General features: G+C 44.4%; 1 long non-coding RNA gene across 2 annotated transcripts in view; it reads left to right on the top strand.

Annotated features, from left to right (window-relative positions):
* The window catches only part of LOC140493398 (uncharacterized), a 33,985-nt gene that overhangs the window by 7,932 nt on the left and 11,197 nt on the right, over positions 1–14,856 (top strand). The window contains exons 2-5 of one of the 2 annotated variants that reach the window (XR_011963664.1): positions 20–126; positions 2,849–2,931; positions 6,060–6,146; positions 9,795–9,899. This is a non-coding gene — a long non-coding RNA (uncharacterized lncRNA). The remainder of the gene's footprint in view (positions 1–19; positions 127–2,848; positions 2,932–6,059; positions 6,147–9,794; positions 9,900–14,856) is intronic. The other variant, XR_011963665.1, reaches the window with a different exon arrangement.

The raw sequence follows: 14,856 nt of genomic DNA on the forward strand, positions 1-14,856 counted from the left end.
TGTATTTCTCCTTCCACAGATACCAGTGATTAATGCCAAAGCCCTGTTGCTTGTGGAGAGGGTGATGTTTGACTTTCTTGTACAGCTGCAGTTTGTGTGGTGGAGGTGCTCCTACAATGTGGTTGGGTAAGTGGCATTATAGATTATTCATTCAGCAACAGTGATGATTTGAAAATAATGTCCAAATCAACAACAGTTTGTATTTTTATTATCATGCTTATAATTTCTCAAAAATACTATTGAGAACTTTAGACATAAGGCCAGAGATGGAGATATTAGGTCAGGTGACCAAAAGCATTGCCAAAAAGCAGGTTTTGAGGGATGTCTTAAAGGTGGAAAGCAGACCTGTGAGGTTTTGGTTGCGAAGTTCAGACCAAGCTGCTGCAGCAACTGTCGAAAAAGCCACACAGGTGAAGTAATGAATTAACAAATGGTTGGGAGTCTCTAAGAAAGTGGGTTGTCGAGGTCTCAGTGTGTGTGGTGCAGGGAGCTAGGGATTATCACAGCCAGGAATTAAATCAAGTGTGAGAATTTTAAATTGAGGGATATTGGCCAGGTGCTGGCAGGTGAGACTAGATTGGGTTGGGTTATCTAGTCAGCATGGACGGGTTGGACCGAAGGGTCTGTTTCCTTGCTGTACATCTCTATGGCTGTATGTTGATTATAATTAGGAGCCTTTTGATGAATCAACAAGCAGAGATTTAGACTTTCTTGAGATTACAGGGAGGTTGAATGTGGCAAGCTGGACCTGAGTGTGTTTGGAAAATGAAGTCTGGAGATGAGACAAGGGTGGAATCAGCTAGAAATAGTGGTCTTGGAGTGGGGCTGAGTTATCTCACACACCTCACCTCCCCTCTGGGATTAAGCTGGTTGCCAGATTGTGAATCAGGGCAGTAACACAATCGGGAGCTGAGTGGCCCTGGTGGAGCCTAAAATGAGGGTCGCTGATCTGACTGTTGCTGAGCAGCTGCTGCTTGGTAGCCCTGTCGATGACATCTTCCATCACTTTACTGCTAATCGAGTGTGGACTGATAGAGGGAAATTGGCTGGGTTGGATTGCCCCGTGTTTTTGTGTTGAACATCCCTGGGCAATGTTCCACATTGTAGATAGGTGCCAGTGCTGGAGTGGTACTTGGCTTGGTGGGTGGCAAGTTCTGGAGCACAAACCATCAGTATTATTGCCAGAATATTGGCAGGGCCCGTAGCCTTTGCACGACTTAACAGTTTCTTGATGTTATTCAAACTCAACTGAACTGCTTTAAAACTCACATCTGTGATGTTGGAAACCACTGGAGAAGGCTGAGATGGATCATCCCACTTTGCACTTCTGGCTGCAGATTGCTGCAAATGCTGTCATCTTATCTGGTGCATGGATGTGTGAGGCCCCTCCATCAGTAAGGGTGGGGATATCTGTGATGCTTCCTGCAGTGAGTTGTTTAATTGTCCATCACCGTTCACAACTGGGTGTGGCAGAACTGCAGAGCTCCGATCTGTTCCATTGGATGTCGGATCACTTAGCTCTGTTGTTTGCTGCTGATGCTGTTTGATATGCAGATAGTCCTGTTTGGTCACTTCACCCAGTTGGCACTTCATTTTTAAGTCTGCCTGGTGCTTCTCATGGCATGCCCTCCTTTACTGTCCATTGTGATGGGTGAGTGCGGGATGTACAAACCCATGAGATTACAGATTGTGCTGGAGTACAGTTCTGCTGCTGTTGATGTCCCACAGTGCCTCAGAGATACCCAGTTTGAGATCCTACATCTCTTCAAAGTCTATCCCATTTAGAACGGTGATAGTGTCACTCAACACGATGGAGGTTTTTCTCAACTTTAAGGCAAGACTTTGTCTCCAAGAGGAATGTGTGATGGTTGGTCTTACTGATACTGTCATGGACAGATGGATCTGCCGCTGGTCAATTCATAACAATGAGATCAAGTATGTTTTTCCCTCTTGTTGGTTCCCTCACCACCCTCTGCAGACTCAGTTGAGCAGCTATACCCTTTAGGACCTGGCCAGCTCAGTCAGTAATTCTGTTGCAGAGCTAGTCTCGATTGTGGACATTGAAATCCTGTACCCAGAGTACATTTGACACCATTTTATTGCCTCAGTGCTTCCTCCAAATGTTATTCAACATGAAGGAGGAGTGATTCATCAGCCAAGGGAGGACGGGACGTGGTAATCAGCAGGAGCCATGAGACTTCCTGGTCTCCGGAGCCAATGCTGTGTACTCCGAGGGCCAATCCTCCCCATCTGTACACCACTGTGCCACCACCTCTGCCTGGTCTGTCCTGCTGGTGGGGCAGGACATATCCAGAGATTTTAGGAGAAAGTGAAGACTGCAGATGCTGGAGATCAGAGTCAAGGGTCTGGTGCTGGAAAAGCAAAGCAGGTCAGGCTGATGAAGGGCTTAGGCTAGAAACGTCGATTCTCCTGCTCCTCGGATGCTACCTGACTGTTGTGCTTTTCCAGCACCACACTCTCGATATCTTGGGATGGTGATGGTGTCTGGTCGTTGTTTGTAAGGGATGATTCCGTGGGTATGACTATGTCAGGCTGTTCCTTGACTAGTCTGTGAGACAGCTCTCCACATTTTGGCCCCAAAAACCATATGTTAGTGAGGAGGACATTGCACTATCGAGGGGGCTGATTCTGTGGTTGTAATTTCTGGTGTTTGTTAGTTGCCAACTGGTCCATCCAGTTTCATTCCTGTGTTGAGACTTTGCAGTGATTATTTCAGTGAGTAGCTGGCTGGGCTGCTGTCAGGTTGGCAGGATTTTTTTCGCCAATGATAATGGTTTCATGGAGATCAGGAGATTCCTAATACGTTGTTTTTTTTTCTTGAATTCAGATGCCACCATTTGCCAAGATGGGATTCGAACCTGGACTTCAGTCATTTGTTTTAATATTCTGGATAAAACCTAAATACATCAGGTTTGTTCATTCATTTTAAATATCACTAACCCTGGTTTTGTTTCTTTGTAAAACACTGCCCATCATCCTATCTCCTCCATCCTCCCCTCCAACAACGAGTGAGGAGCACATGGAGTTTCTCTGTCACTAAGACTGAGATAATCCGATCTGCTGCTTCTCTCCTCCCGCTAGCCCACTGAGCCAAACTGCCTCACGTGGTGTTCCTGGTTTTGTCCTGAACCTACATCTATCTCCAGTGTCTTGTCAAGTCTTATCAGAGCTCACTTTGACACTTTACCCTAATCTCACTAAACTCACTTTCCAACTCTCTTTCCTCTGCTGCCGCCTCATCACTCCCCCTCGTCAATTCATAGATATTGTTCCTTGTTCTGTCTGTTGGTCTTTTTTTTTGGTTATGTCCTTCTCTCCCATTCTGTGAAAAACTAATACTTGACCTCACTGTTGTTGGAAAATCCTGCTCCATCTTCACTCTCCTTTTCCTTTCTGAATTCCTTGCATTTGGTGTCCCTCAACGATGTATCCTTGGTCTCTCCTGTATCTCACGTACATCATGCCAGGAGGTGATATCATCCAAACACACTGTGTTAGGTTTGACATGTACACGGACGATGCCCAGCTCTCCCTCCCCATCATCCCTCTCCATTACTCCACTGTTACTCAGTTATCAAACTGCTTACCACACTCCTACTACTCGATTAGCTGCAGTTTCCTCCAATGAAACATTGTCATGGTTAAACCCATTGCCTTACATTTACCTTTCTGCTGAGCCCCTCCCTCTCACTGGGAACTCTCTGAAGCAGAATGACACTCTTCACAATATTGCTGTTATATCTGACCCCAAGGTGACCTTCTGATCAGACATCCACACAATCACAAACACCAGGAATTCCAATCTCTTAAACGTTACTTTTTTCCACCTCACCCCAGCTCCATTGCTACTGAAACCCCTTACCCGCGTCTGTGTCACCTTAAACTTGAATCCAAAACCGAACCCTTGATTCCGTGACTCATAATCTGGTTTCAGACTCCCCTCTCAGTGTTTACCCTCAGACACATCCTCTCAGTGTTTATCCTGTCAAACCCCTAAAGAATCCCATCTGTCTCAATGTGATCACCTCTCTTTCTCCAAAATCCAGTGAGTAGAGACCCAACCTTTTCAACCATTATTTAAAAGATAATCCCTCCAAACCAGGGATCATCTCATTGAATCTTCCCTGAAATGCCTCCAATAAAGTGACACATTTCCTTATCTAAAGGGACCAAAACTGCTCTCATTACTGCAGATATGGTGGTCTCACCAGCACTTCCACACGTTACTCTCAGGTAGAGACTCCAAACTCTAATACTGAAAACTTTTGAAACAGAACATTCGATTCCCCTTCCTGATTTCCTGGTGTAACTGTGTGGTAGCTTTCTGTGTTTCCTGAACAATTACCACAGGTCCCTTTGTGGTGCAGCTTTCTACAGTTTCCACCATTTAAATAGTACTTTGTTCTTTTATTATCTCCTCCAAAATGAGCAACTTCCCATTTTTCCCACGTTACACCCCATCTGGCAACTTGTTGCCCCCTTCTCCTGTGCATCTCTCTCTTTTCATAATCCTCCTAGACCTTTACAGTTATGCCTTTTCTAGGAGATATCCCCCCTTCCCATTCTTCCAAACATTTACTGGGAGCACTGGGCAGTGGGAAGCAGGTAGAGTTGCTATCTTTTTAGGGATACGCTTTGGAGTGATTGAGAGGATCTTCCTACCCATTGGTCAGGATGGAGACAACTTGCCCATCGTTAGGCATTAGCCTTTCACACCCATGTCTTATTGATGAGGCAGAGCGGCAGCACGGAATGAAAGAAAAGAAAGGAATTCTTGTTCCCCATATCTCACTGACCCTTGGATCATTTTCTCCAATGTGTCAAAGAACTGCTGTGTTCAATTACATGAGATCTCAAGTTGGAATCTCCTAGAAACCCACAGATTTCCCTCTGAGTTGACTGCTGATGTCCTCTAGGGTAATATGTACAGTAATCCTGGGCCACAAGGAGGGGATGCTGTGAGTTTCTAACTTTAACTGATAGTGACAGATTTTATAAACTTGTATTACGGGATATTACAGGTGGACATTCAGTTGGTAATCTCAGTAAATATTCTGCTAAACTCTGATTGAATTACTCAGTATATCAGGATCTGGATATTCACATTGTGTGTGTGAGTATTGTGTTCCAGATCAATCCCATTTGCTGCTTAAAAATTCTCCTTTGAATCATCACATTCTCTCAAAAGGTCTCCCCAAACCTTCAATGTGTCATGTAATCCTTTTATGATGACCTGATGAGTGTAAGGTTTATAATTCGAATGTGTAATTTTTGTATAAGGATGTCTCAGAGAGGGAGCAGAATATTCTTAAAGGGGAGAATAACCATTTTGAGGGGAGGCTGTTGTTTATTGGTATCAATGACATAGGAATAGAAGAGTTCACATTATTGGATCATTGGAATCTCTTGTGGGGTAGAATTGCCCTCCATCAGAAGGATGGATTGTACTGGCACTGGAAGGGAACAGTTGCTAGTGCTATTCAGGAGGCATTAAACCAGTGAAGGATTGTGGGTAAACTCAGAGAGAGAGTGAGGGAAGAGCTCAGTCTGACGCTGGTACAGTTCAGACGTCAAACAGTCAAGGCAGACAAGGGCAAGGCACAGAATGAGCAGTTATACTGCATATGTTTCAATGCAGGGGGCAGAGGAGCTCAGGGTATGGTTTTGAACATCGCACTGGAATATTATAGCAATTACAGAGGCATAACTTAATGACGGATAGGGCCAGCAGCTTAATGTTCCACTGTATAGATGCTATAGCAAAGATAGAAAGGGGGCAACAGAGCAGGGGGAGAGGTATTTTTGATAAGGGATAACATTACAGCTGGGCTTCAAGAGGGTATTCCTGGGAGTACATCCAGGCAGAACTGAGAAATAAGAAAGGGATGATCTCCTTATTGGGATGGTACTATTGACCGCCCCCCAACTTCCCCAATACTCAGCAGGGAGTTGAGAAGCAAATTTACTAAGAGATCACTTATCTGTAAGAATAGTATGGTTGGGTACAAGACTTGACCTTCTTTGTTATTCATTCACAGGATGAGGGTGTCACTGGCTGGGCTCAAAGGGCAGTAAAGAGTCAACTACATTACTGTGGGTCTGGAGTCACATGTAGGCCAGACCAGGTAAGGATGGCAGATTCCTTCCCTGAAGGATGTTAGCGAATCTGATGAGGGTTTTTTTTCGCAATAATCAACAATGGATTCGTGGTCTTTAATAGATTCTTAATTCCAAATTTTTATTGAACTCACATTCCACTGTCTGCCGTGACCGGATCCAAACCCTGGGCCTCAGAACGTTATCTGGGTGTCTGGATTATCCATCTAATGATAATCTCACTCGGCCATTTGGCAGGGTGAGAGACTGAAGTATCCGTGGGGCAGCACATCAGCACCAAAGATCCCATGGTCTCTGCAGAAGATAGAAAGGGCTGGGGAAGGAGATATATCCCTGGTGGTGGGGTCTGATTGTAGGTAGCAGACATAGCAAAGGTTAATGGAGATTAGTGGGTGGCAGGTGAGGACCGGGGGATTATATTCTTATTGTGGTTGGAGGTGTGGGGGGAAGGCAGAGGTACAGGAAGTGGAGGATATGCGTTGGAGTGCATTGTTGATCAAGTGGGTGAGAAACGCGGTCCTTGAAAGAGGAAACCTTTCTGGGATGTCCTGGAGTGGAATTGCTTCTTCTGGGAGCAGATATGGCAGAGGCGGAGGTATTGGGAGTACAAGATCACGTTTTTACAGGAATATACTCGAGGGTAATCAGGAGAGCAAAAAGGGGACTTGAAATATCTCTAGGACATAGTTTAAGGAGAATCCAAAGAGATTCTACAAATACTTTAAGCATAAAATAATAACCAGACAGACAATAGGACCCCTTAAAGATCAATAAGGCCATCTATGGAACAACAGGATGTGGGAGAAATACTATGCTCTTCTATTCTACAGAGTTTGGATAAATAAGTAGTGATAACTTGAAAAGTGTCTATGTTACAGAGGAGGAAGTACTGGATGTCTTAAACAGTAGCAAGGTGGATAAATCCCTGGGACCTGATCAGGTGTATCCCAGAAATTTGTGGAAAGCTAGGAAGGTTTTGGCAGTGCCCCTCCCTGAGGTATTTATATCATTGTTTGTGACAGGTGAGGTGCTGGAAGATGGGTGCCATTATTTAAAAAAGGTGGTAAGGAAAGGCCAGGGAACAAGAGAACAGTCAACCTAACGTCAGTGGTAGGTAAGTTGTTGGAAGGGATTCTGAGGGACAGGATTTACATGTATTTGGAAAGACGAGGATTGATTAGGGCTAGTTAACATGGCTTAGTGTGTGGGAAATTCTTCCTCTCTCTAACTTGATTGAGTTATTTTGAAGATGTGACAAAGGTGATTGATGAAGGCAGACTCTGGACGTTGTCTATATTGACACTGAACCATGTTCCACAAAGCAGACTGGTTAGCAAGGTTAGATAACATGAAATGTTGGGAGAACTAGCCATTTGGATACAAAACTGGCTTGAAGGTAGGAGGCAGAGGGTGGTGATGGAGGGTTGCTTTGTGGACTGGAGGCCTGTGAGCAGCATTGTCCTGCTGGAATGGATATTGGGTCCTTAAATAAATGACTTGGATGTGAATATATGAGATATGGTCAGTGGGTTTACAGAAGACACCAAAATTGGAGGTGTAGTGGACAATGAAGAAGGTTAGTTCAGAATGCAACAGTATCTTGACCAGATGGGACATTGGAGCAAGGAATGGCAGACTGGGTTCAATTTAGACAAATGTAAGCTGTTGGATTTTGGAAAGACAAATCAGAGCAGGACTTGTACACTTAATGGTAAAGTCCGTGGGAATGTTGCTGAACATAGAGACCATGGAATGCAAGTTCATTGTTCCTTGAAAGTAGAGTCGCAGGTAGGCAGACTAGTGAAGGTGGTCTTTGGTATGCTTATATTTATTGGTCAATGCATTGAGTACAGAAGCTGGGACGTCAAATTGTGGTTGAACAGGACATTGATTAAGCCATTTCAGGAATTATGTTTTAAGTTCGAAATTCCCTGTTCTGGAAAGGATGTTGTGAATCTTGAAAGAGTTCAGACAAGATTTACAAAGACTTTGCTAGGGTTGGAGGATTTGGGCTACAGGGAGAGGCTGAATAGGCCAGGGTTAATTTCCCTGGAGAGTCAAAGACTGAGAGGTGACTTCATGGAGATTTATAAAATCATGAAGGGCATGGATAAGGTGAACAGCCAGGGTCTTTTCCCCCCAGTTAGGTGGGTTCAAAACAAGATCACATTGGTTTACGTTGAGAGGGCAAAGATTAAAAACGGATCCAAGGGGCAAAGTTTTCAAGCTGTGTGTGGTGTATGTGTGGAATGAGCTGCCAGATTAAGTAGTGGAGGCTGATACAATTACAACATTTGAAAGGCATCCGATTGGGTACATGAATAGGAAGAGTTTCCAATAATACGGACCAATAGCTGGCAAATGGGGCTCCATTTGTTGAGGATTCCTCGTTGTCATGGACCAATTGGACCAAAGGTCTGTTTCTGTGCTGTACATCTCTATGACACTAATAAATGAAAATAAGATGTGTTCCTCTTTTGTGGAGAGCTAGCAGAAGCACAGATAATTGTCCTTTGAGCTGAGAAGGTTAAGCAATGATTTTGACCAGGTGCAAATTTGTTTCTAGGATATCTAATCTGCAGAGAGAGGGGAATTGTTAACAATGTCACAATTTTAGTAACTATTTTCAGGTAATTGGCAAATAATGTGAATATGTGAACTTTTTTTATTCAGTAAGTTCTGAGTATCTGGAACAGTCTGAATGGCAGCTGGACACAGACTCAGCAGTTATTCATAAACAGATTTGGAATTTTACTTTTTAAGGGAAGATTTGGGGGTCTATGGGCAAATGGGAAGAGAATTGGGACAGATTTGCAGCATCTCCAGAGGGAGAGGGTACATCCCAGATGGGCTGAATAGCCCCAGCCCCTGTGCTCTGTGATACTGCCCCATTGACTGTGAATATTGAAGCTCATCCCAGGGCAGAGAGAGGGAGGATCCCACCACTCACCTCACAATGGGCCCCGAATGATTGATGTCAGCGCAGGTCAATAGTGGACAGAGAGCAGTACTGGAGGACCAGGTTGTACCAGTTTGTCCTCCAACCAATCGGAGTGAATGAGGGCATCCTCAAGGCTGGAACTAAAGAAAGGCACATATCGCAGAGATCTGAGAAACTGGAGGACATGAGATAGGGAGCGTTCTGTGGCTGGTGAGGAATTATATAAATAAGGAAGAGTTGTGAGGCTGGATGAGGTGACAGTGATCGGGAGAGTTGAGGATGGAGGAATTTAGAGTTAGTGAGGATTAGAATCATATTGTTATCCAGCAAGGAAACAGGCCCTGTGGTCCAACCAGTCCATGCCAACCATAATTCCAAACTGAACTAATTGTACCTGCCTCCGCTTAGTCCTCATCCATCCAAATATTTCCTATTTATGTACTTATGTGAAAGTCTTTTAAATATTGTGATTGTATTCACAGCTACCACTTCCTCTGGAAGTTCATTTCACACGTATAATTTTTTTTTAAAACCCTAATGTCTTTTCCCAAATCTTTCTAATTTCTTCTCAAAATGAATGCACCTGAGTTTTGAATTCCCCCCCCACCCCCGGCTATCCAGCCTCTCCTTCGAACACAATCCCTCCATTCATGGAAACATCCTGGTAAATCTCTTCTGAACCTGCTCCACTTTAATAATATCCTTCCTATAACAGCACAACCAGAACTGGACAGAGTATTCCAGAAGAGGCCTCCCCAATGTCCTGTACATGCTCAACATAACGTCCCAACTCCTGGACTCAGAGGTCTGAACAATGAAGGTAAGTTTGCTAAGCACCTTCTTCACCAGCCTGTCTGCATGTAACACACACTTCAAAGACCTGAAGCCCTCGGTCTCTTTGTTCCCATATCACTACTCAAGACCCTACTTTTATTGAGTGTCAGTCCTACCCTCGATTATTTTGTCAGGATGTTATATTTTGCATTTATTCCAATCCAAAAAATTTTTGAGTATAAAGGCAGTAGGAGTATAATTAAGAGGGGAATCAGGAGGCAAAAAAGGGGACTACTAAGAGATGTACTACTAAGACTTTATAAAGCTCTGGTTAGGCCCCATTTGGAGTACTGTGTCCAGTTTTGGTACCCACACCTCAGGAAGGACATACTGGCACTGGAACGTGTCCAGCGGAGATTCACACGGATGATCCCTGGAATGACAGGTCTAGCATATGAGGAACGGCTGAGGATACTGGGATTGTATTCGTTGGAGTTTAGAAGATTAAGGGGAGATCTAATAGAGACGTACAAAATAATACATGGCTTTGAAAAGGTGGATGCTAGAAAATTGTTTCTGTTAGGCGAGGAGACTAGGACCCGTGGACACAGCCTTAGAATTAGAGGGGGTCATTTCAGAACGGAAATGCGGAGACATTTCTTCAGCCAGAGAGTGGTGGGCCTGTGGAATTCATTGCCACGGAGTGCAGTGGAAGCCGGGACGCTAAATGTCTTCAAGGCCGAGATTGATAGGTTCTTGTTGTCTAGAGGAATTAAGGGCTACGGGGAAAACGCTGGCAAGTGGAGCTGAAATGCGCATCAGCCATGATTGAATGGCGGAGTGGACTCGATGGGCCGAATGGCCTTACTTCCACTCCTATGTCTTATGGTCTTATGGGACGTGAGATAGCTTTGGCGAATAGGGTTAAGGATAATCCAAAGGGCTTTTGTAAATACATGAGGAACAAAAGGCCAACTAGGGAGAAAATAGAGACCCTCAAAGATCAGCAAGGCAGCCATTGAGTGGAGCTGCAGGCGATGGGCGAGATAGGAAACATGTATTTTGCATTAGTGTTTACTGTGAAAAAGTACATGGGAGATATAGAATGTGGGGAAATAAATGGTGACATCTTGAAAAATGTTCATATTACAGAGGAGGAGGAGGAGGTGCTCAATGAGTGGCTAAGGAGCTGGTGCAGGGGAAAAGGATTCACGTTTTTTGGATCGTTGTGATCTCCTCTGGAGTAGAGTTGACCTGCATAAGAAGAATGGTTTGTACCTGAATTGGAAGGTGTCTAATATCTAGGCAGGGAGACTTGCTGGTGATACTCGGGAGGCATTAAACCAGTGAGGGAGTGGGTGTAAACCCAAGAAGATGCTGAGAAAAGTGGTATGTCTGAGGCTGGTAGAGCTCAGAAGTCAAATAGTCAAGGCAGGCAAGGGTCAGTATTAATATGATGGGCTGAATGAAGTCGGACTGAGCAGTTGCACTGCATTTACTTCAATGCAAGAGTCCTGACAGGGAAGGCAGATGAGCTCAGGGTATGGTTTTGAACATGGCACTGGGATATTATAGCAATTACAGAGGCACCACTCAGGGATGGATAGGACTGGCAGCTTAATGTTCCAGGGTATAGATGCTATAGGGAGACTAGAAAGGGGACAAGAGAGGGAGTGGCATTTTTGATTTGTGATGGCATTATGTTTTTGCTTAGGGAAGATATTCCTGGGAGTACGCCCAGTGAAGTTATTTAGGTGGAACTGGGAAATAAGAAAGGGATAATCACCTTATTGGGATTTTCTGCAAGGATTTCGTCCGGGTGCTCTGGTTTCCTCCCACAGTCCAAAGATGTGCAGGTTGGGTGGATTGTCCGGGCTGAATTGCCTACAGTGTTCAGGGATGTGCAGGTTGGGTGGATTGTCCAGGTTGAATTGCCCACAGTGTTCAGGGATGTACAGGTTTGGTGGATTATCCAGGCTGAATTGTCCATAGTGTTCAGGGATGTGTAGGTTGGCTGGCCCTGGGAAATGCAATGTTACAGGGGAAGGTTAGGAGGCTCTCCAGGTCAAGATCAATGTGATGGGCTGAATGACCTGCTTCCACACTGTTGGGAGTCTCTGATGATTCTACTAGTTTTAAAATAGTTACAGAAAATAATATACCAGATCTAAACGTTAAGGTTCTGAATTGGACAAAGGCCAATTTTGATTGGACAAGGCAAGAACTTTCATCTGGCCCCTTAAGCTTGCTCTACCATTCAATAAGATCAGAGCTGATCTTTTCATGGCCTCAGCTCCACATTCCTGCTCTCTCATCATAACCCTTAATTCCTTTCCTGTTCACAAATCTATATTTTGCCTGAAAGGCATTCAAGTTGACAACGTCAAATGATGCACTCGGCAGGGAATTCCACAGATGCACAACCCTTTAGCTGAAGAAGCTCCTCCTGAACTCAGTCCTAAATCTACTCCCCCTTATTTTGAGGTAATGCTCTGTAGTTTGACCCGCCCGCAGTGGAAATAGCCTCCCTGCTTCTGTCTTATCTACTCCCTTCATAATTTTATTGTTTCCTCTCCAACCTCCCATTCTTCTAAATTACAATGATTATAGAACCAGTTTTCTCAATCTCTCCACATACACCAACCCTCAACTCCCAACTCAAATTAGTGAACCTCCTCTGTACTCCCTCCAGTGCCAGTACATCCTTGCTAATGCAAGGGGACCAAACCTGTACACAGTACTCCAGGTGTGGCCTCTCCAGCACCCTGTACAGCTGCATCATAACCATCCCTCTAGCAATGAAGGACAATATTCCCTTCACTGCCATAATTACCTGCTGCACCTGCAAACCAACTTCCTGTGATTCATGCACAAGGACACCCAGCTCCCTCTGCACAGCAGCATGCTGCACGTTTTCACCATTTCATCATCAGTTTGCTGTTAGTCCGACCAAAATGGATGACCTCACATATCCCAACACTGAACTCCATCTGCCAGACCCTTACCCACTCACTTAACCTGTGCAGACTGACAGAGGCCTCTGCAGACATTGCTCTACCTCATCTTTGTATCAAATATGAACTCTGACACCGTACACTTGGTCCTCAACTCCAAAACATTTGTGTAAATTGCAAACAGTTGTCGTGCCAACATTAATCCAAACACCCGTTTATTCCCATTCTTTATTTTTTGTTGGTTAACCGATCCAGTATCAATGATAATACATTACCCACAATGCCATGCATTTTTACCTTATTCAGCAGCCTTTTGTTGGCAACGTATCGGATACCTTCTGGAAATCCATGTACACCACATCCACAGAGTCCACCTTGTCCAACGTACTCGTCGTATCCTCAAATAATTCCATTAAATGCGTTAAACGTGACCTGCGTTTCATGAATCCATGCTGTGTCTGCTCAATGAGACAATTTCTACCCAGATATCTCACCACTACTTCCTTGAGAGATTCAAGCATTTTCCCCACTACAGAAGTTAAGCTAACGGGTCCTTTTTGAAAAATAGTAACACCACATTTGCAGCTTCCAGTCTGTCAAAACCATCCCAGAATCCAACAAATGGTAGTAAATTATCACGAGGTCTATTTGTTACTCCCCCCCTCCCCCACCATCTCCTTTAGTCCCTGGGATGCATTCCATCAGAGCCTGGATACCCATCTACCTTTAGGCTGTTACCTTTCCCAACATTTCCTCTTTACTGAGAATGATTGCTTCTGTCTCCTCATCTGCCATTGCCTCCATAGGCCTGCGACAATGAGAGTACACAGACAGTATGTTCCTGTTAAGTTCAAGGCTGGTAGGTGTAAAGAATGCTGCCTGACGAAAGATATTGTGGGCCTGGTCAAGAAAATGAAGGAGGCATATGGCAGGTACAGAGAGCTGTGTTTGTGTGAATCCCTCGAGGAGAATAGGGGCAGTAGGAGTATACTCGAGGTAAACCAGGAGGGCAAAAAGGGGACATGAGATAGCTTTAGGAAATAGGCTTAAGGAGAATCCAGAGTGATTGTACAAATACACTAAGGACAAACGAGTAACCAGGCAGATAATAGGTACCCACAAAAATCATCAAGGCTGATGTGGAACAGCAGGAGGTGAGAGCGATTCTGTATGAGCGGTGAGATTTTACAAACAAAATGTGCACGTCGGAAAACACAAATTTGAACGTCCCAGTCTCGTGTTTACAGTAAACGGGGAATTGCCTCAGTGTGGCTGCAGGCATGAGTGCGCGCCGCCATCTTTATTCGGGGCAAGAATTCTCTGTACACATGTGGAGCCACCAGTTTTGTAGGGGGCAAGGTGCAGCCAGGCGCATGTGCAGCCTTTCTCTGGTACAGAGTCATTGGGCAGGATTTACACAGAGCACGTTCAAACTCAGAGAAATGGATGTTTATTTCTGGATTTTTTTCGTCATTCATTTAAATAATTTGGTATCGTAAATGAGTTTACAGGTCATACAAAATTGGAGGGGTGTGGATAATGAAGAAGGTTACCTCAGATTACAATAAGATATTGATCAGATGGGGTTTAATTTAGGTAAATGTGATGTGCTGCATTTTGGAAAAGCAAATCAGGGCAGGACTTGTACACTGAATGGCAAGGCCCTGAAGACGTTTGCGCAACAAAGAGAGCTTGGACTGCAGGATCATAGTCCTTTCAAGTCAAGTTGCAGGCAGATAGGATGATGAAGAAGGTGTTCAGTATATTTTCCTTTATTGGTTTGAGCATTGAATATGGGATGTGGGAGGTCATGTTGCTGTACAGGACATTCGTTAGGCCACTTTTGGAATATTGTGTGCAATTCCGGCCTGCCTCCTATCAGAAGGGTGCTGTGAAACTTGAAAGGTTTCAAAAAAGACTTACAAGGATGTTGTTCGGGTTGGAGGATTTGAGTTGTAGGGTGAGGCATAAAAGGCAAAGGTGCTCCGGTGTTAGAATCATGAAAGTGTTGGCCCCTTAACAGCGCATCAATGAATATTCATGGGCTAT

Source organism: Chiloscyllium punctatum, chromosome 22, assembly GCF_047496795.1.
Source record: "Chiloscyllium punctatum isolate Juve2018m chromosome 22, sChiPun1.3, whole genome shotgun sequence".
Taxonomy (NCBI): Eukaryota; Metazoa; Chordata; class Chondrichthyes; order Orectolobiformes; family Hemiscylliidae; genus Chiloscyllium; species Chiloscyllium punctatum.